General features: G+C 40.0%; 1 protein-coding gene across 2 annotated transcripts in view; it reads right to left on the reverse strand.

The window, feature by feature from the left end:
- The window catches only part of ppp2r3a (protein phosphatase 2, regulatory subunit B'', alpha), a 67469-nt gene that overhangs the window by 29502 nt on the left and 14925 nt on the right, over positions 1-23042 (reverse strand). The window lies entirely within an intron of this gene.

The following is a 23042-nucleotide window of genomic DNA, read 5'->3' on the forward strand; positions in this document are numbered from 1 at the left end:
TTGAGCACAACATTTTTATACACAGCAAACACTTCACTGTGTGCATCATAAAGACTATTAAAAACATTTTACCTAGTTATGTACTGCATATCGTATCATTTTCACATAATTTACTGTAATTATTGCACATCATAAGCTTTTCTAATGGGGTTTTTAAAGGTCCTTTGGCAAATCTCTGAGACCTTCTTGGAACAGATGTATTTACTCTGAGATTGAGATAAGGTGGAGTTTATATGCTAGGGTATCAGAGTCAAGGTGACTGATTTTAATTTGTAGATTTTTTTTTCTTTTATTTGACAATTATACACTACTATGGATTTGTCTATTGAACAAAATGCAATCAAAATATACATTTATTGTTATAACATCACAAAATATGAAAAAGTTAATCATCTACATATATATATATGTTTATATGTAAAAAAAAATTTTTCCCCCAACAGCTGTTCTCCACCAAATGTAACATAGCAAGACATATTTCCAAATTTAGGCATACCCATTGTGGAAAAACTGACATGACTGCAGCAGTCAAAAGAAGTGAAACATTATGTAAATACCTGCATCATGCCAAAAAAACAAACTGACTGAGCTTGACACGAGGCACTCTGCCCCATAAGTCTGCAAGCTCCATGACTTCCTTCAGACCTTATAGCACAGTTAAATGATCATGTGGCAATTTTAAATCAGAGACGAAGTAAATATTTAAGTAAAATAAAGAATTGGTCGTTCAGTTTTCAATGGTCATGCTTTGTCTTTGTCTGACAAAAGGATTAAAACTTCACACCAATAAAGGTGAACCACTACAGGCCAGACATGCTGGGAGACCTCCCATGATGCACTGTGACTAAGTCCACTCTGCTGTTTTGGTGATTTATCCTCTCTGTCTTCTGTCTGCTTTTACTTCTGTGCAGAGATCACTCTCCTTTAAGCAAAACGTCCCCCCACATTATTCTGTGTTTTTTTGCTTCTGCTGAGTTTTTCACTCCTTCCTGTCCGTCCAGGAGCAGAACAAATATCTCACAGGAGTACGGCATTATTTACGGCATTATTAGCAATAATACTTGACATTTACAAGTTTGTTGGCAAAGATTTGGGAAGAAGGACTTTGAGAATTACTATGTATAATATATATATATATGGTCAAGGTTATTGGAAGCTAAAGAGCATCTGTTTTGGAACATTCAAGACATTTAGGACACAGTTACCAAGACAAAATGTTAAAAAGAGACTTGTAGTTAAAAAAAAAATACTGTAGTCCGCAGTAGATTGTCTGCACCTAAAAAATAGCAACTGGGTTTGTGTAGAAGACAAGATCCCTTATCTACCTTTCATGCCTTTTCCTGTCTGTCCACAAACACACACACACGCGCACGCACACGCACGCACACACACGCACACACACGCACACCCACCCCTGCAACAGCTTGAGGCTGTTGAATCAGACTCTTCAGCAGGAAACTGCACTTCCTGGCAAGCTGCACCTAAAATGTGGATGGTCAGAAATAGACTGTTGTAGGGTGGTAATCACACAGACGGGTCCATGCAAACAGCTCCTCTCACACTCCTTCCGCCTCGCTGTGCACACTCTAAATATCTGTGTGTAAGTCTTGGTAAATGACAGCTTCCCAAACTGATTCTGAGCATGTAAACAAACCACACTGGTGTTTATAACCCACAAAGACCTCTATGGGTACATGTCTGTCTGTGCTTACGCCCACCTATGGGTGTCGATGAAAGCCTCCATGACGCCTATTACATTAGAAAAGCTCAAATCAGCTCACATACAAATCAGCTTTAGTAGATTAAGTCATTGGCACATTAGCTAAAAATAAATGGTGGTATCAGCTTTCAGCTGAATGTCAACATCATAGAAAAAACATTGCTTCTTGCTAAATCCACATTGGACAACTCTTCTCGTAACCATGGTAACCAACTTGCTTCAAGTTCAGAAACAGTAGGTGCCTAGTTTTAATGCTAAATATGCAAATTCATGTTAAAGAAGTCTGTTTTCTAAGTGAAACTACATTTACTGTCCACTTTAATAGTGACACTCAAAGAACTAGGGCAGTTTTGAGGGGGAAAAGGGGATCCAACCCAGTACCACAACACAGTGGTGTACCTAGAGTGGCTTGAGAGTGTTTACAGTATTTAGCCATTGGCCAGTGGCTGATATCAAGGTGCACCAAGATTTTAAACTGTTACGGTTTTAGAAATTAGAAAAAAAAAAATCTTTTAAACTATTCCTGCAGTTTAAAACCTTTTCAATGGAATGCCAGAAAAGTGTCGGAGTGACCAAGATTTTCCTCCAGTTACATGGAGCACAGAGTAACAGAGTTTTCCCACTTTTGTCCCCTGCTGTGCACTACTGATCAGCTGGATGAAAAAAATGTGATTTGTTTTAGGGTATAAAATGAAGACTGTTAATCCCTCATAAAACTACGGTTGGAAAGCTACAAGCTTGCTAGTCGACTATTTTCAACTAAAGCAATGACATAGTTCATTTGTTTGATTTTTTAAAATTTTCTAACACTTTGCTGCAGTACAACTGTGAACCTTTTGCTAAATCGATCCATTCCTAATGCTATTTAGAAATTAATTCTTGTTATTGCATCTTACTTCCTCATTCCCTTTTCCTTCATCGGGCTTTAAAGTCGTTCTGCATGTGTGGAGGAAGGAAGTATTAAATCACCAAAAGCCATTTCAGTCACACCCCTCTAATAGTGCCACACAAGTGTCTCTTTGTGTGTGAACAACAGCAAACATGAACAAAAAGAAGCGGTATATCTGAGATACTTCACTAAATTGTGAATGCTATTTGCAGTGCACATGGACGTGCATTAGTGTCTATTATAGCAAAGAGTGGAAAGGCTGCCGAGAAGAAATAGGTCTATGTGAACACGACCATAACAGAAACCACAAACATACCCTCAGGGAGCTGGAACAGGCCTGTGCAAGCACAGTCTTTACATGCAGGTACACATGAACACACACACTCTTGCCTGCAAAGTCATGTGGATACTAAGAACTAGAACTAGATAATAGAGAAAGAAATGCAATGCAAGTACTAAAGGGGTTGGAATTATTCATACGGGATCAAAAATATGCCACTGCTTAAATGTCTCTGAGTTGCATCCTGACAATATGTTTTTGTAACCATCAACAGTGGCTTGCCATTAGTTTTGGCAGGATATTTGCAAAAATTGGTAGATCTAGATGAAATTAGTTCATTTTTCAAAAAATAAATAAATACATAATAATTAAAATAGCCTATTTTATTCATTCAAAAATGTGTTGTGATGTGTATCTGGGGTTATTGACCTGAAGATGTTAAGATTTATTTATTTTTTGTGCTATTTTACTAACTTTGTCCAATGCACCGATGAGAGCAAATACACCCATGGTTTAAGGTTGATAAATAAAAAGCTGAAAGTGTTTCTCATGACTCCTCTAAACCTACTACATGTCAACTTTGCATAATTTTCTTTGTCTGGTCATTAAACAGAAAACCAGCGTTAAATTTCATATGAGCTGCGGGGTCTTGATTTTGGAGTCGATCATAACCTAAAACTGAGTTCTCCTGAAATTGTCATTTGCTAAATCTACTTGTTCCGCATTGCAGTCGCCGAGGAGTCGAACTGCCTGGGTGGTTCACAGAGAATGGCCCAAAAAAGGAGAAAATATTCAGGGAACCAGTTGTGCGAACACAAATGCCTTGTTGTTGTCAGAGGAGAATAGGGACGGTGGTTTGAGATGACAGAAAGGCAGCATTTGCTGTAATAACCACATAATCTCTGAACAGGTTGAACCTTGAGGCAGGTGAATTATGGCAGGAGCAGCAGACCACATTAGGAGCCACGGTTGTCAGCTAGCAACAGGAAACTGAGGCTATAATTCACACTGGATCACAAAAGTTGGACAGGTAAAACAGAAATATCTTCAATTAGAAATATCTCTAGCAAAGATACACATTTCAGTAATAAAAATTCCCACCTCATCCTCCATCTCCATTGCTTTCTCACATCCTTTGATCTTTACAAATGCTGTTCTGACCCAGTTCTCTGCTTCTTTCTGAGATCTCACCATGAATGATTTACTCAGGCTACTACGAATCTTGAATACAGAGACAAGTGCACTTCTTATCTTGGTCCTTCCATCAGCTTTCCATCAATCAAACCCAACTGCCATTTCCTGGCACCAAGGAAAAAAGGGGCTGACAGAGATGCATCCTGGCAGTAGTGATGTATCCTTGTCAAGAATAGGTCAGGTTTCAGTTCTCCTTATTCTCCGTCAGCTGTAGAAAGACAAGTTGAACTAGAGGGCAGAGAGATGGACTGGGTAAGAATGAGGCCATCGATGCTCTTCATCATGCTTCACAATAACAGAAAATAAGAAAACTGCAAGTTTTAAATGTCAAGGCCATTTGTTTTTTTTTTAAGTAGGGGAGTTTTATTAAAAAAAAAACCTCCCCCACTTATTAAAACGCCATTGCCAGGTTCCACTAAAGATGAGTTACTATGCATACCAGATGTCTGTGGACAAGCCAAAACACAAGTCTAATAGAGGCCTAAGCTGACACAAGGACCCAAAATCTAACCCAGTGCCCCATTACGCCTTTCCTTTTCTCTCTTAGGGCTAGTTTAGGTTTTCACAGGACTCAAGGAGATCCAAACAGGTCAGATCTGTGGAAGCTTGCTGAGCGCATAGGCCATTCTGTGCAGGATTGAGGCTGGAGACGTGTGAATCTGGCAGCCACTTGAGGGAGTTTTCTTGTTATGTCTGCCAGAAATATTGTCTGGAAGAAACCCAGGCTGACAGCACAAATCACTGCACTCTGGAGATACAGAGACATTAAGCACAAATATATATACACACACACAGCTGTAGCTACATCTGCAGCTCTGATGGAGTCTGTTATGAAATGGCATGAAATTATACGTTTTATGAGTGACGTTATGCAGGTAGATCTGGGAATGGGCCGTTTTCATTCTGTCGTAAACATGAGTTGTTTCTTGTCTTGTCTGTTTCATCGTATTGTCATGGAAGAATTAGATTCATCCGTTTAGTGGTACTGTCCATGACCTAACTGTGGATGCTTTACCATAAACGTGGGTCAGTGTCAGATTATCAAGATATATTATAGACTTGAGTAAAAGATGTATCTCTATATTCACACAAAGTACTTAAATTAAAAATGTACTGCATGATCAAATGTATTATTTAACAGAAAAGCAACAATTATTTTTATAGCTGCTGAAATAATATGCGGTTCAGACACATTGCCATGCCATAAATTCAGAGTTTTCAGTCCATTTTTAATTTTTTTTGCAAACTAAAGGATAAGTACAAAAGTTCTATCGCGTTCACAGCATATATTTATCTGGAAATATTTGCATATGGTTAGTCATTCACTCATTTTGATACCCAGACTTAGGCAAATGTACTGAATAAAATAAAACATTTTACTTTTCATGCTAATTTAGATATCTAAGCTACAATACATGGAAAAAACACTGATAACACAGGGCATTTTAAAGGGATTTCCACAAAAAAATAAAAGAAAAATGTCCAATTGTGGAAAAAAATGTTCCACTGGTACCCTGTTTAGTTTGAAAAACATACCAAATATTGTAATAATCTGAATTCACCCCAAAGTACACAACTTGACTGTGGTTTATTTGCACGAGAACATTCAGAGTTATGCAAAAATTAAATAACTGAACTCCTAAAAACAGCATAAAGAGACCCAGGCAGATTATCTTCTTGCAGAAAACATATAAAGGCATCAAGGGGACCAGTCTTCTTCCTCCTCCTCCTCCTCCTCCTGCTCTTCCTCCTCCTCCGCAGTCTGACCCCTCCAGTGCTGCACCAGCTGTTCACCCAACACTTTCCAGATCTCTGGGGAAAAACAACTATGTGGACACCTCAGCACCTCATTAGTGACAAAACTCCCCCTTAAGACTACAGGACACATGGTCACACACACACTCATGAGCATAAACACTATATAGACCCTTAGGGAGCCCGTTGAGGGCAGAGCAGAGGATGTTTTTGTGTTTCTGTGCATACGAGGGAAAATTGTGACTCACGTCTTTCCTCATGTTTCCTGGTTAAAACTGTCTGACCTTATAAGGGCTGGCAGGCACAGTTTTGTTCACACGTGTGGATAAAAGCATCCCTACTGATTCCCATGCAGAGGGCCAGAAAACACGCCGTGGATATGCAACACCGTGGTCCGTGTGAGAGTTTGATGATTAAAGCGGTGCTAAGAGCCTTAAAATCAGCTTTAGAACAATCACATACACAGATTGCATTCATCCACACAATGTCACACAGACACACGCATGCCCACCTGTGTGAAAAACCAACACGTACACACACGTCTGCATCCTGCTTCACCGGGAGCTCGTTACAAGCTGGTCCCCGCGTCGCCACTAATTCCAAAAACACATTTAGGTTGACGTCACGCCTGCGGCTGTGCTCTGCTAATGTACATGGAGTCAGTCGCGGCAGCCAGACATTAGATACACACAAACGCTCCTGTTGGCAAACCAGGGGAAAAGACGACTCACACACACACACACACACACACACAAAAAAATAATACAACGTAATGCACAAAGACAGCTGACCTGAATTCAGACCAGTCAACACTTTATTTCTGCTACCTCCTACCACTCCAGACCCAGAGGCAACCAACATACACGCCAGCTGTATCCAATAGGGAATCGGCTGAAAAAATAAAATAAATCAACACAACAATTCAGAAATTGGATCAAAACTTGCGATCGGGGCTCAATAACTCAACTAATTTATTTCTGCTTGTTTTGTGTTCTGAAAGTTTCTGGTAGACAGCTGCACTGACCTCATGCAACTTGGATTCTGTGCCTCTCCTCTCTTCCTTGATTTCCAAACGTAATAAGGACTTTGGATCACTAAGCAACGCTCTTTTCTCCTTGGCCCTGTTGACAGGTTTCCCGTACGTCAGGCGTTGCTTAACATAAGGGATGCAACAAACTCTTTCAATCTACAATCCTCTAAACTTTGGATGTCCCTTTGCTTATGAATCTTTTTGTCTCCCACTGCTCTCACTGTAGCCAATGGATTCAGCACTTTGGGAACAGCTGGCTTCTTCTGCGCCGGCTTATTATGGCTTTGCCTTCTCGTGGGATGTGTCAGTGACTCCTGCAAAACTGTCCACTCATACATATTTATTTATTTGCCAGGAAGTCCCTTGAGATAAAGACTCTTTTTCAGTGGAGACCTGGCCAAGAGGCACACCGGTGTACAGTAGACAGAGAAAATTAAATAAAGGGTAGATACAACATAAAGCATCCAAAAATTCACTTAAGTACAAAACAAAATCAAAATAAAATTACAATTTTATAAAATAAAATAATGTAACATTGCTGTTAAAATTCCTTTAGATTGCATCTAGATTAACAGAAATAAACTCTTAAAATGTAAAGAATAAATTTCACTTTTTGAACTGAATTCCTGAAAAACATAAGCCTATTATATTAAGACCACTCCATCGGCCTTTTATGAGTTTCTTTTTCTGTCCTACAGCTTTTCATGAATTATTTGAGCACTGAAGGTGTTTCTATGGCTCCAATGCAAATGTTAAATCAGACATCTCCATGCCAACAGTCAGACAAGTACACCACACTGTGGCTGCACTGATGGCAAGGTGACTCTTTATTTTTTCCCTTTCTTTTTTTTTTTTTTTACTCAAGGCTGTACTCAATACAATGATCCCTCACTGCTAAAAGCAAAAGCGAAAGATGGTTAGGAGCTTATTTCTGGCTCTGGCTTTTTAATGGGGTACAAGTGGAGGTTTTTAAAGCAGCAGCAATCACATCTTAATGGATTAAAATGGATTAGCGGTAACAGGCCCCAAACTGCATGTGGAAATCCCCAATCAGTTTTTTTACTCCCCAGGACAAAGTAATTTAGGACAAAAATTCATCTACAAATTTAGCAGCACCCCATACCTGGGGACCATCATGTTGTATTCCTTTAACACTGCAGCTCAAAGTGGTAACGGCTGGCTCTCTGTGCAGTCAATATTTAACACAACCAGAACTGTGCAGGCATATCCAACGTGTGGGATGAGAAGAGGATGAACACAAACAGAGATCAACCAGTATGGGTTAAAACCGAGCCAGGCGCTGGATTTTTCCCACGCTCCACTTTTGGTTAGCAAAAGCCAGAAAGTCAAGATCTCACATTCCTCACATGCTAGTTTTTTTTTTTTTTCTGTTTTTTTTCCTTTACACGCAGAGATATTCACTCACACAGCAGCGTCTTAGCTTCATAACGTAAACATCCAGTAAGCCATTTTGAAAAGTGAAAGAATCTGTTGAATCTACAGTCAAAATCTGGACAACTTTCAGTCTACATCAGTATTACACACACTAACTTAGGAATTTAAAATGTAAACATTTTTGGTAACTTAACATGTTAGACCAACACATATTTCTACAAGGAGATGAATGGAAAAATAAAAATAGCTTTAAAAAATTACAAACAAAAATTTCCCCCCAAAAAACAGTAGTGTGCATGTGAATGCAGCCTTACTGAGTCCCTCCATACTGAATCCAGCATTCTTCAAAGCTAAACAGCTGCATGGGACCTGCCTATACGTTTGGATGTTGATTGAGTTCCATGTTTAGTCAGCTGCAGTTGTCATACGAGCCGCTGGATGGCGCTGTGATTTTAGAATGACGTTGAACGCACATGAGCCTTATCGTCTCCTTAGCTTCCACCTCACTGCAAACAGTAATTCGTGCGATCAAGCGCTTATGCAACATATATTCCTCATCAGGTATTGTGTTAAGTTGAACAGGTTAAGTAACCCAAGCCCAACATAGCACAGTGCCATCTGCGACTGTTTTTGTTATCTGCCCGGTCACGCGTAGAATAAACTGTGAGACCTGGTTTCAAAAGGTGTCGGTGTCAGAGACTTCAATCACTGGAGACGTGTAAACTAGTGGCTGGGTTGAGGCTTAACCAAAGAGTGGCTTCATAAAAACTAGATCTTAGATGAAGAGAATCTATTAATCTCAATTTTTATTGACTGCCAGTTTATCATTTGGTTTAGGACTGGACTACGACTAAGCCAAGACCAAAACAAGGTTTGGTCTAAATCTTTACACTGTAGATCCAGTTGTACGTTTAGGGTCATTGTCCTGGTGGAAGGAAAAGCCTTTTACATCCCCTTTGATGCCCTGGTTGTCCCGTATTTATCTACATCCACCTTCCCATCACCTCCAACCAGCTTTGCTGTCCCCAGCTAAAGTAAAGTCTTGTTTCCCTAACTTTGATTTTAAGATGCTCCAAAACTTTCTCTGGCTTGTCTGCTGAATGTCTTGTAGCTCAAGATGCTTTTTGTTCTCTTATGTCCTCTAATAAACCTCTAAGGTCTCCACAGAACACTTGCTTTTGTACTTGGTCACATCTGCCCTTAATTTTATTCAGGAGTATCAGATTAAAGAAGGTTTAAAACAAATATATCTTATAAACTGATTTATCAAGTAAGTGTAGCCAACAGTGAATTCGCTGCCTCTTGCTGGGTTTCCAAACTAATGTGATTGCTCTGGGTTCATCCATCAGGCTCTTCCTAGCTGATACTGATTTCATGTTTTCTCTGAGGCCTGACACGATTTCCTCACAGCACATCAAAAGATAAAGAAAACACTCTGCATGTTATCAGATAGAGGTATTAGTTTAGAAATTCAATAGAAAACGATGCACTTGTATTTCACTGAAACAAGTGCATCAAAGCACGAGCTGTTGGTTGCGGTTGTGGCACTTGCTGAACAGGAAGACAAAAATACTTTAATCTATTGGACCGTCGATCAGATGCTAATCAATCCAGGCATCTCTATTCAATGCCTCTACTACCAGCACTTGCGGCCAAATTGGCTTTAATAATATTTGTACATTGCTTGCCAGCTTTCATGCAGAATGAGTCTGAGTCATGCCGAGTGCATGTCTTGCACAGCCTCGTCCCACATGTCCAATTTAATAAACAAACACAAAACTGAAAACTCCTACTGGGCCAGTGAAGGACGCCCAGTTCACAGGCAGTCGAGAGAGAGAGAAGGCGTTGGCTTTAAGTGAAGGCTTTGACCAGTGCAGCACAATTAGGAGCAAAATCATTATTGAGGAACCCTCCAAAGGTGCTAACATTACACAATTGAAGTTCCTGATGTAACAAAAATAGCTTTCCTGGAAAGGTCTCCAAAAGTAGCACCTTTAAGTGCTGGCTAAATACAATGTATAGAATGTAATAGATCTCCAAACATAATATCTACAAGAAAGATTTGTGGTTTTTGTGGAGTAAAGAAGGAGGATGCGTTTTTATGAAAATAAGAGCAAATGTCAAATTTTCCTAAAATTCCATAAAGGAGCAAAAGTTAGAAGAGGAGTTTATTTTGTCAAAGGGTTGTGTGTGTGGATGTATGTTTGTGTCAGGGTGGTGTATGGGTGTGTGCACACTGCTGTTCCTGTCCATCAGAAGGTCATATGAGGAGCAGATTAGGGTTTCTAACCGCAAACTCCTGTCGCCCATGGGCCTTCGTCACCGAGCCTGCTAGGAGAGTCATCCTGATCCGAACCGCTGGTGACTCACCGTCCCTTATCATGGCACCACATCCCAAAAACACATACGCAGAAAAAAAAACACGGCCAAATCAGGACTTTGTGATGCAGCCTGAGCTCGTCATCCCCCTTCACAACTCCAACATCTTGACCAAGTTTGGCCAGAGAGGATCACTGACCACCGCATGATGGCAGCTAATGGTTGTTTACTTGACTGGATGTTCTCATCACTGCTTGCTACAGTTTCCTCAAGTCACAGAGAAAGTATCAGGTGATTTATGATGAAGAACTAAAGCCTAATTCTTAGCTAAAATAGTGTTTGAACAAAATCCTGTTTTTATGAAAATGACAATTTGTTGTCTTAATACTTTTTCCTTTGAACCCCAAAATATTGTGTTTTATTTTTCCTAAATCACTTTTGTTAGGACCCTATTATTACCAATACAATTGCAAATAAGACTTGTTTCTGTAGATATTTTTGCCATAACGCACATATGATGTTGTGACCAGTTACAGTGCTCTGAAAAATCCATCCATACTTCTTTACCGCTTTCAAAAAATAGCATATCGACCGTATGCACAGTGGAAACGAGGCGTTGGGAGCATCCTCTTCCAGGCTTGTGGAAGAATTTACTCTGGTATAAGAACAAATTTGTAAGAATTCCAGCTATATACCAAAACCAATGTGCAATGGGAATGTAACCTAACCCTGAACACACTATACCTTGCAGGGAAACATAATGCTGGCAGTCTAATGCTGTGGGAAGCTTCTCACCAGCAGATACCAGAATTATGGGTGATAAGAAGATGACTGGAACTAAATACAAGGGAATTCCTAAATAATAAAAAAAAAGAAACAGAGAGGTTTCAAGATTTAAGACTTGTACAGAGGTTCACCTTCCAGTAGGACAATAACCCTAAACATACAGCCAGAGATACATATAATGGAATGGTTCAGATAACAGCATCTTCATGTGTTAAAATGGCCCAGTCAAAGTCTGATTCTCTGATTCAAATGAATGGAAAGTAAATGACTTGGAAACGTGCATCATTTTTCTTCTGCACAAAGAATTGGACATGAATTTTTCATCTGCCAGTCCATTTCTGCCTTACTTGGTGTTGGTCTGTCACAAAAGGTCCCAATGAGGTTTATGGATGTAACATGACGAAACATGAAAAGAACCAAAAGAGTTGAATGCTTTTAATAAACGATAAGGGCATTCTATCTGGAGAAAACTTAAAATAAAAATGTGTTGTTTGCACATAAACCAGCAGAGATAATAAATAACAGGAAGTTCATTGTTTCCCAATTTTACCAAAACATGTCAACCATGTTTTCAGTCTCTGACTGTAAAAGAAAAACTACATTTTTTAGACGTTCAAATACTGTACTGATTATACTTGTGTCTATTTTCTTATAAAATATCTGTTATAAGAAAATTAGATTCTGTCTCCCAGAACTGGATTGATTGCCTCTATATTCCCTCCTCCGTATGTATCCTTACACGACCTTTCACTGTGCTGGATGTCAGATGTTTCATCAACACCAGAATGACTGTAGCTAAAACCTTCAATAGATTTCGATTTTGAAAAGATATTTAGCATTCCAAATCACGCCGTGTGACTTAATGACTGACAACGGTCTCACAGTTTTCAGAAGCCCAACAAAACTCCTGAAACGGCGTCTTTGTAGAGCAATAACAGTCCAACTAAGCAGAGCAGACGTGACACTTTGTGTTGAGAGCTGTCACTTTAAGCCCTGTTAGGGGGTATTTACAGCCCGAAGTACAAACAGGACCATAAAACTGGACCCGCCTCACCTCCCCCTCACCCCTTCCTGCTTCTTTCTATTAAACCTGTGGTTGAGCAAAACCTCAACAGACAGAAAGAAACAAATTAGTGCATGTTGTGGGACCAATAAAGCCATGAAGTGAAAATGTAACAAATATTAAACAGCAACAGCTACGGACAAAGGCACAATACGAGCGCTGGAGCGTTTATGTAAAGATGATCAAATTAACTCGAGATATAAACGTAGAACTACAAACACTTATAAAAAAGACAGACCCAAATACACATGCACACCACATCCTCTGTTACTGGGCTATTTTCTTCCCTGCTGTTTAGCGTCTATTCTTGGAGTCGTGTTTGTGCATGTGACCCCCGGTCTCTGCTCACGGTCAAATGTCCGACTGTCTTTTCATCTGGAGAGTGCGCATGTTTACCGAGTTGCTCTCTGTCAGTGAGAGTGTCGCACAGAGACCGAGGCCATGTGAACACCCACTGCTCCACATTACTCACACACTTCCCTTGCCCTAAATCCCATCAGTCGCTTCTCCTCTCACCCCAACCTGGTTGTCTTTCATTGTGAAATCCCTCCGTTTGCTTTATTCTCAAAGACTTCCCTCGCCTTTTTTCTTTCGTCTATGTTCTTTACACCAAAACCTCATTAGTTCTGTCGGCTTTTGTTTCGCTTAATGAGAAACGTAACAGTGTCTTCCCGTTTGTGACCTGTCCTCCAGTCTACTCATGCCTCGCTGGCGCTGGGAACTTGCTTCATATTTCATCACTTTGAGACATCAATATACACAGCAATATTTCTTATTCACTCGCACCTAAATGTCAATTAGCCACATTAAACTTTTGTGTTTTGTTCAATTGATTTCCTATGACTTCCTGTTGGCAGCTGTTTGTTTTGGTCTCTTCATCCCTTTATCAAGTTGTTCACACTTTCAAAGCCACACATTCCAAGCACACCTCTGTTTTGCACTCGTAAACAAACTTTTCATATTATTGTACTTAACTCGTATGACAAACAACGTCTTGCAAAAGGTATTTACCATAAACCTCTGCATATTTCATAAATATTTTATGTGATAGCCCAACACAACCATTATTATTTCACTTCGTCTGCCTTGGCCAATGCTCCACTGCGACTAGAGCAAGGAAACATGGTTTCAAAATTAAGCCTACATTTTGTGTGTATCCATCACCAAAAGTGACACATGCTGGCAGTATATATACAGCTCTGGAAAAAAATTAATGATCAGTTTCTCTGATTTTACTTACCATAGAAGTGTGTAAAAAATGAACATTGTTCTTTTATTCTATGAACTACTGACATCATGTCTCAGAAATTACAAGCAAAAATTTAGCATTTATTTGCATAAAATGAGGAGTGGTCAAAATAACAAAAAAGATGCAGTGCCTTCAAACCTCAAATAATGCAAAGAAAACAAGTTCCTGTTCATTTAGAAACAACAATACTAATGTTTTAACTCAGGAAGAGTTCAGAAATCAATATTTGAGTTGTATATAAATATACAAACGTATTCATTCATTTAACTAGTATTTTGAGCAAATGCAGTCTGTCTTGGTGAATTATTTTGAAAGTATGGATCCAGTGCTCATGCATTTTCCTGTTAGAGCCGCAAAAATAGGCTTGGCTTTAATTTTGACGCATATTGATGCGGACAGCGATGCAGAGGTGCTGCATACGGCGCCATTGTTGGCAGCCATGCAGAGGCATTGTAAATGCTCTTACTGATTACAATCGGTGCATATTTACCGTGGAGCAGAGCGGAGACACCAGCAGTGTAAATCGGGTTTTACGTATTTCTTAAATACTCAACCGTGAGCCTTTGTACAGTTCCACAAATACTATTTACTAACTTCATGACCCCTAAATGCATTTGAAGGTCAGCCAGGTAAGTTCCTCAATAAAACACAATGAAGTTTGTGGTCGTGTTAAAGTCTGCATGATAGCTAATAGCCACCTCCAGTTTGCACATATGATTTGATTGTTTATTGGTTCCTTATTATTTTAAATCCTCAAGTGTTAGAGCATGTACGTCTCACGGCAACCTCAAAGTGATAAAGTATAATGCAAAACTAGGGCATGGCAAACAGCAAAACAACCAGCGTCTGTTTGATTACATTCGTTTATATTTTGTTACTCAAAGTAAACTTAGCAGATCTGTCTGCTCATCTGCAGAATGCCTCTAATGAGTCACTTAAGTGTCTAGCATCTTAACTGGATGCTCTTGCATAAACAATTGAGAGCCCGTTATTTTAGTCGCGATGAATCAGCTCTTCACCGGTAAAATCATAAAAACAAGATGATTATGCTTGTACCAGAGTAAAAAATAAAAATAAAAAAGAATAAACAAAAGCATAATACCACAATAAAAAGAACATGTTCATTTAAATGAGTCAGAAAACTGGGTTTGGTCCCGCCAATTATTCTGAGTACACAAAAGAAGGCAAGGAGAGGCCGGTTTGTCTTCCAAACATAGCTGCAGGCTACGGTTACATGTATCGACAGCATGCGGGTGAACATCTGTTCATAATATGGCAGGAAAATGGCAGAGGTTTACTTCATGAGCCGACTTGAGAGTTACTTAACAGAGCCAAATAACGTAAAACCAGGATTTAGGAGAAAGCACACGAGGGAGGGACTGCCTGGCTGCGTTGTCATTAAGCAAGAACACACTGTCGAGACAGCATGCTGAGACCAACGGCGAGGTGATCTCAGGTGCAGCTCAAGAGTCTCTCTCTGGTGCAACACAAGCCACCACAGACACATGAGGTTCTCATTTGTTTCAATCACCTTTGAGGCTGAAGAAAACAAAACGATCAGGGATAGAAAGACAATGGCTGCAGCTTGTATGAGTCACCATGTCACCCAAACACACATGCACACACACACTATCCCCTGGGTTGGGCTTAGAAAAGAACATTCCCTCATTACAGCAGCAGTTCAAAGGCGATGTGGGAACGCTTTGCAGTTTCTGTGGCTCTAACTTGCTGCAGGCCTGAAACGTCCTGCTGACTACTGTCCCGATGCACAGACACTCTGACCGATAGTGGAGCGAGTTGCACGCACACAGTGTGCAACTCGCACGCAACTGTCCGTTTCGGTGAAGCAGCAGCGGTTCATCAGAAAGTGACTGTTAAAAGAAAGAAAAAAAAAACGTAACTCAAAGCTTTAAAGCACACAAGTTTACACGACACCTCTTGGGAGAGGAGGAAAACTGCTTAAGATGATGGGATTTCAAAACAAACAAACTGCAGGCGGAAACTGAAGCCAAGCAGAGTTATTAGCTTCATTTTACAAAATGAAGAGAGATTGAGTTTCAGTCATTCCACTTTGGCTTTTCATCTGTGGAGATGCAGCCAGCTGCAGAAAGTGACATTATGTAGCAGCGCTGGAAGAACCGAGGAAGGCACGACTGGAGGCATTTCCTGCGATGCAAAGAGCTCTGAATGTGGGAAGCAATTTTTATTTGAACTCACTAACCCTCTTCTCTGTATCATTCTAAGACTAGCAGACTCTCCAACTGGACTGTCAATGCTGGTCTGCTCAAAAGGCTGTGGATAATCCCTGTTATCAAAGCATGATTTTCTAATTATCTTAATAACTTACTGACCTATTTCCAACGCTGAGACCGGGCCGTTAACTAAAGTGCATACAGCATGTGCAAAGAAATGTTGCACACGCACACGCACACTGTTGCACAGTGCTAGAAACTGAACAGAACAGAATGAAACAACATTATTACGAATCCCAAAAGCTAAATGCTTAAATATTCCCACATACTTTTCAGTAGAATATTTTCAGCAAGTTTGTTTTCTATATACTTAAAAATCCCAAATTACTATGTTTAACATCGATGTAACACATAAATAACATGAGAGAGTGAAACATATTACTTACAACCTTTCAAATGAGCTCATTGATCCACTCGGCTTTCTTTTTTTATGAACTGGCATCCATAAAATGGATTAGTTTCTTTATCTCCTCGCAAGCAGAATCCTCCGAGGCAGCAAGTACTGCCTCGCAACAGGGATTAAAGAGTTGCATCGTTCATACCTCCTGCAAATCTGTTACTCAGAAAAATGAGAGTAATATGTTCAATAGCATGTAAATAGTTTGACAAAAGAACCAGTTCAGTGCAACAAAAGCAAGCAAGTTATTGAATGTAGGTTACTGAGATCTGTTCTGCATGAAGATTAGAGGTCCATGAATCCATCCATCCATGGGGTGCAGAGAGTTCAGCGACCAATGAATAAGAGGCAGGGTTCCCCTTTGAGAGCCATCTAAATGGCTAAGCATTACGGATGTACAATAATGGAAACAACTGTTGTGATTTCTTTCTTACCTTGTGATATTAAAAAATATAAAAAATAGAAGAATATTCAATAGATTAATTAAAAAGCACCATAAGTTATTCTGCACCATCTTGTTCTTAATAAATCTACACAGGTTGTAATTCTTTTTTAATGTTACAATTATGATTTTGTCTGTATCTGAGAGTTACTCAGTTGTCACATCTGCCTATTTTCTTCATTCCTTCTTCTTATCTGTTCCTCCATCACTCTGTGACTCCGGCATTTTGGACAACGTCAATAGAGTCCGGTGCGACCATCTGCCAGTGGGAGTCTCTGTGTCCAGCTGGCTGAATATGACATGCCAGTTCATAACACTCAGAATATTAGACAACAATTATTGCACTCCGGTCCTTTGCGATGTGAATATTGCACACACTGATACGATACATCCGCGACATATTGTATGATTCTTGGAAAAGATATTCCTACCAAATACTGCATCCACTAATGTTGCAGTGATGCTGGCATCTTGATGTAACCTGTTGTGCTGCAGTTGTGATGGGAAAAGCAAGAACATTTCTTGTATCAGTTTTGAAGAAACAGATAAAGAAAGTTTCTAAAAACTGACTGATGGTTGTTTCTAAACAACAAACGGGCTCAGTTGTGAGGTAAAAAAAAAAAAGACGTTTTTCTAAAACCACAAACCAAATGATCAAGTATGTATGTATTAAGATACAAAAATGTCGCTTAATACATAAACTATGTACTAAATCAAAAATATTGTAACGCATGAAATCTACCAAAAATAAGGCTAGCAGAATTATAACCTATGATTTGCACCAGAGAACATTTGTTTTTTATGAGCTATTCCTTTGAAGTGTTAATCATTTTAGTCCACAACCTCTTGAAGTACTCCAACAGTATGAAAATAAGTACTGCCTTAACTGATTATAAACGTTTCTACGGTTTGTCGTTCAGAAGATGGCACAGCATTCAGTAAGCATAGCTTTCACCGAGCTGAACAACGCTCACTCAAAGGTGAAATGTTTTATTTTACAGGGTTCAGCTTTTTAAAAACCAACACTTAAATTCTGAATGGTTGCTCCATTAAAGTATTTAAAGTATATTTCCATAATATAACGTAATCGTCTAAGGTCAGCGGCTCCTCTGTCATTAATACCTTATGAATATGTATGAACCTGACAGCCTACGTTTTACTACTGCAAAGAGTTAGAGCCTGAACTCTCACTGCTCAGATGTACGGCTGCCGGTGTGTGCATGTTCCGGTAAAAGTTCAAAAGGTGGTACAGTCTATATTTCTGGTAGATGCATGACTGTCTATCTCAATAAGCGTAAATGTGGCTGTGAGGCCATGTTTCCACATAACATGAACAGACAGTTCTACGTTTCCAAATTTCCAGATGGAAGTTCCTGGGGGAAGGCAGACACACAGTCATCCTGACGGTCTCCTGCCAAATCCCTGCCACACATCTATTTGCTGTTCACACACGCACCGTGAAGAAATAAAGGCAGACACTTTGGCACTAACATTTTGAGTAAAGAAATGTCTTTTTTTTTTTTCTTTAACCAAAGCAAAAAAATAAGTGTGGATAAATGTGCTTGAATTAAAGTAAAAATAATTCTTTAATTATTAAAATAGAGTAACGGTAAAGTCACCGTTACTCTAACAACTGTGTACACTTTACCTACCACTACAAACACGCGTTTTTGATTCGACGTGGCCCCTCCTGCAGCAGTAACGGTGCGACTGTTTGGGTCTTTGAAGCTCAGAGCCACTAAACCTCTGGGAGACTCTGGACTCTGTCCTCGCCCCGTCTCCTTCCCTCGGCCTGCAAACTAATGAGCAGTTCTCCAAAAAGCTTTATTATAAAGTCAGAGCTGGGAGTGTTGTTAGTTCTAATGATTGCTACAAAAAGTCTTGGGCCTCAACGTCAGCTTAAGTCTGGTGATTTCATCGGCTTTTGGGAAATTTCTGGTCTTCTAAAGCCGTCCGAGTTGTTTTTTTCCAAGACTTCCCAGAATTTCGGATCCCTCTCCGCCCTGCTACCTTTTAGAATAAGGCAGAGAAGCCTTAAGACAGCGTCTTTAGAGAGAAACTTTACATTATAGAATATATTTCACTTTACATGTCTGAAGTCTGACAAGTCCCAATGTTTCAATAACATACCATAAATACATGATAGATTCAAAGGAAGAAGAAGAAGATGGGTCATATGCCCAGGGCAACGCTGTCATCCTGAGGTGTGCAATGTATATATAAGTGCTGGCGCCGGTGGGGGGAAGAGCAGCTTGTGTTACCCTGATTCATCCTAAATGATGAATGCATTAGATACCTTCCCTCAGAGTCATAATTGTTCTTTAAAATCTTTGCCTTTATAGAAGATGAACACTTAAACCAAAATCCTCTTGTCATCTCAATCCCCTCCTCCTTCTACCACGACACATGTGCGCTAGATAATGTACAGGGGTACAGCTGGTTTTGTCATGTTAAATGCACTAATAATAAAATGTAAACTTTAATTGTTTTGTTTTTTTTGCATTGAAATATTACTAAAATTCGAATTTCCAATAACTGCTCTACAAAGTGTGACATTTCCAATCTCCAATCCACCCAATTCTAGACTTCATATTTGAGACCTTGTTCATATCAGCACACATGTGACACCACATCAAGTATCATCATCTCATTCACCTAAAAATACATGTGTATGATGCTAAATATTACCCTGTTTCTGAGACAGACTAAAGTACACGTTTTTCAGAAATTGCATCTCAAAGCTTTTTGTATATCTGTGTAAATAAGACCCTGCTGGAGCGGTTTGCAGCCTGCAGGAAAATGCGATGTGCAGCGGTGTCACAGCTGCATATTTCTCTACATCGGGTTGAAAAAATCCCTTAAAAAAGAAAAAAAGTTATTCTGAGTTGCTGAGCGATTAAAAAAAAAAAAAAAAAAGTCTGTCTTAGTTTTATCACATACCACAAGTTTATTCTGTAAATAAAGAAGAAAAAACAAGAAAGGCTGAGAAGGCATGGAGGGAACTCTGGGAAATAAATAATTTACAGAACTTTTCTTTCTGCAAGCAGAGAAATGACGTCAGAAGCTGATAAGTGAGAAATGCCGGGGGATGAAAAGCTATCTAGAAATGCTTTGAGTGTTTCTTGGCTCTAACCCTGTATTGTATTGTAAGGGATCATTCATACATACACATGCTTGTATGTAAAGTGACTGAACTTCAGGGGCATGTGAACACAAACATACAGTCTCCTTCTATATTGTGTGACTTTTCGATAAGGAAAAAACAAACATCTATTTTTAGCTTTGCTTAAGTTGTAATTACTGACGTCTTTAACAGTCTGCAGACATGTTGGACTACATGTCGGCTTCGGCTTTAGCGCGTGCATGAACGTGGGGTTTTTTTTGGGCATGTAACCAAGAAAGTTATCAACAACAACAAAAGCGACTCCGACGGGTTCCCATGAGCGCTCTGCCCACACAGTCTGCCACTGGATGGAGTTGCTGTCTATTGTGAAACTCTACACAATGCCCCTGCAAATAAACCAGTAAATCGCTGCTGAATCACAACGTTGCCATGATGAAATTACAGGGTAATTACAGGCCACATCAACGTGAAGTTCAACGTTTCTTAAATGATTGCTTTTTAGACGTTTTTAGTCTTTAATTAGGACGCAGAAAAAAGTGCTGGTTTGTGTAAACACAATATTTGGATTGTAATACTAGCATTGTAATTGCGGAACAATTTTGTAGATTTTTGTCAACTCTAAGAATAACTGCAGTGCCTAGTGCTCGGTACATAGGATTTGACTACTGTCAAGAAAAATCATTCAGTGCGATCAACGTGACTCAGTGTGTGTTATTCACTATTTTCACGGAGTCAGATTTCAGGAGTTACTGTGCACATTTCTACTGTTATTTACAGTAACTAAGGCAGGAGGGGAATCCAGACCTATTAGCGTGGGCAGAGAACACAATCAAAAAGGCTCAGCAAGAAACTCATAAAACGACTCAGTAATCTGAGACTAACCCAATGGAGATCTTTTCAAGTTGCTATTCTTTTAGCACTGAGCTCCCTCTACGCATTCCTATTCTTCCCTCATGACTCAGCAAGCAAACACAGTTTGGTGCACGAGCAGGAAATTTACTAAAACTTCTACTGTTCATTAACAAACAGACTGCGCGTAGCGATGGTAAACGAACAGCATGGCGCCGGCTGATGACAGAGGAAAGAGTGATTGACTAAGAATTTGGCATCGTCCAACCACGAAGAAGGAAAAAAAGAAAAGAAAGAAAGAACAAAGCTGACATTACAGGCTGAAAGAAAAGACAGGCTGTGAAGAAAGGCCTGGCAGATTTGGTTCGCAGGTGATCTGACCCCAGCTGCAGCCTTTGATTCTCTTCAGTTCAAACACATAGCAGGAGTATCACCTCACCGATGAAAGAAAGTCGGTGATATCAAGCTGAAACATCTTGGATCTCCTAGGCGGGGAGGATTGGACACACACGTTGTCAGCTCCAGCAGCAAAAATAAGTTTGCAAAAAAAAGGGACACATCGAAGCGCATGCACCAATATCAGAAAACGCCCGGTGGTCATTTAGTTTGCTCCAGGTTTCTTTTCTGTCTGTACATAATCAAATATGGATCCACACAAATGCACGTACCTGCAGCTCCTGCTCCAGCTAAGAAGAAAGAGAATCAAAATTTCTCCCCCCCTCGAGGGGCCCTGGCCGACTTGGCCAGATGAGGAGGCAAAGAAAGACGAAATCTGCTGTCAGGATTCTGTGAGCAGACCACAAGATAGATAAGAAAAAATGCAGCACCTTGCAAAACTAGTCAAACACCTCGAGATTTTATAGATTTGTGATAAAACAATCAAAAACTCCAGCATATTGTACTGGGGATTTGAGACGGCAGACCAACACAAAGCATTGCATAGTTGTAGAAAGATTTTCACTTTTGTCTTACAGATAAAAATCCAAAAGTTGTGGCAACAGTACCAAACACACATTGACAGCAACAAAAGTATGATTTAGATCAACACATTCTGGTGTATAAAAATGGCCCAGTCGAAGTCCAGACCTACATTATTTTGGGAGTCTGTGGCAAAACTTTTTTTTTCCCCCTCCAGGGGTTCTTTTGTGGGCTCTAGTGTCCCTTATATGACAGTAGGCTGACAGGAAAGGGGGGAAGGGGAGGGGGGAAGACATGCGGCAAATGTCAGTCGGGGACTCAAGGCCGAGGACTCAAGGCCTCCAAATGTGGGTCGCGCTATCCCCTACGGCACCACAGCACGCCCCCTGTGGCAAAACTTTTGCACACTTCAAATTTGAGTTCATGCAAAGTATGAAAAACTTTATACTTTTACAAAAAAACAGAAGGGAAAAATTATAGTGAGACTGAAGAGAAGAAAGAACAACATCATAAAAGTCTGGTAACACGGCACATGCCAACCTCCCATTTTTACCTTTTATCTTGCATTAAAAACATCAAGACAAGTAAAGCAACGGCAGTGAGAAGATATAAAACACAGTCTCAACCTGTAAATTCTCTAAATGTCACGATTAATCTCAGCAGCTGGAGTTGAGTAAATAACCACGTTTCCTGCATTTCAGGAAAAAACACATTAACAGGAAACAAAAAGGCAACAAATATCTGGTCACTACTACACAATGTAACCACAAAGCTGTTTCCAAGCCAGCTCTTTCTTGAGCAAAGACGGTACAATGTCTCTGGTGTCCCAGAAGAGAGGAGGGATGGAGAAAAAGAGCCTCGTTTGAGGATTTCGCAGTTCTCAGCAGGCTGCGTGGCTCTCTGCTTTAACTACCAGCTCTAGTTACCTTTATCTGTCTGGTGTCTGTGCATGTCTGGGGGATCCAGCAATGTCTGTAACCATGGAAACCACAAGGACTTAGAACTGACAGTCATAGGAAGTGCTGGCATATTGTGCAGATGCCACAGACATTAAGCCTTCCACAGGCATAAGAAGAAAACCTCATGATCAAAGTGAGGAAAAAGTCTCGCCTTCGATATCCTTGAGCGTCCGCTGGGGGTTTTGTCTCTTTGTTCTATTGTTATTAAAAATAAGCAGTAAAACTTTTATATTTACCTTAGGAGGAGACATGAGCTCGCTCGCAATATGAGACATTTGCGTGGCATCCAGATCGTCAGAAAACTCCACCACGGTTGTCAAAGTTCAGGTTGCTACCGAAGGGGAAATTGATCCGTTTGTTTCTTTCTGTGCCCAGGCTTTTTCTCGCATCTCTAAAATCAATAGCCTCCACAGAAACCAAT

The sequence above is a fragment of the Gambusia affinis genome, linkage group LG16 (genome assembly GCF_019740435.1).
Source record: "Gambusia affinis linkage group LG16, SWU_Gaff_1.0, whole genome shotgun sequence".
In the NCBI taxonomy this organism is placed as follows: Eukaryota; Metazoa; Chordata; class Actinopteri; order Cyprinodontiformes; family Poeciliidae; genus Gambusia; species Gambusia affinis.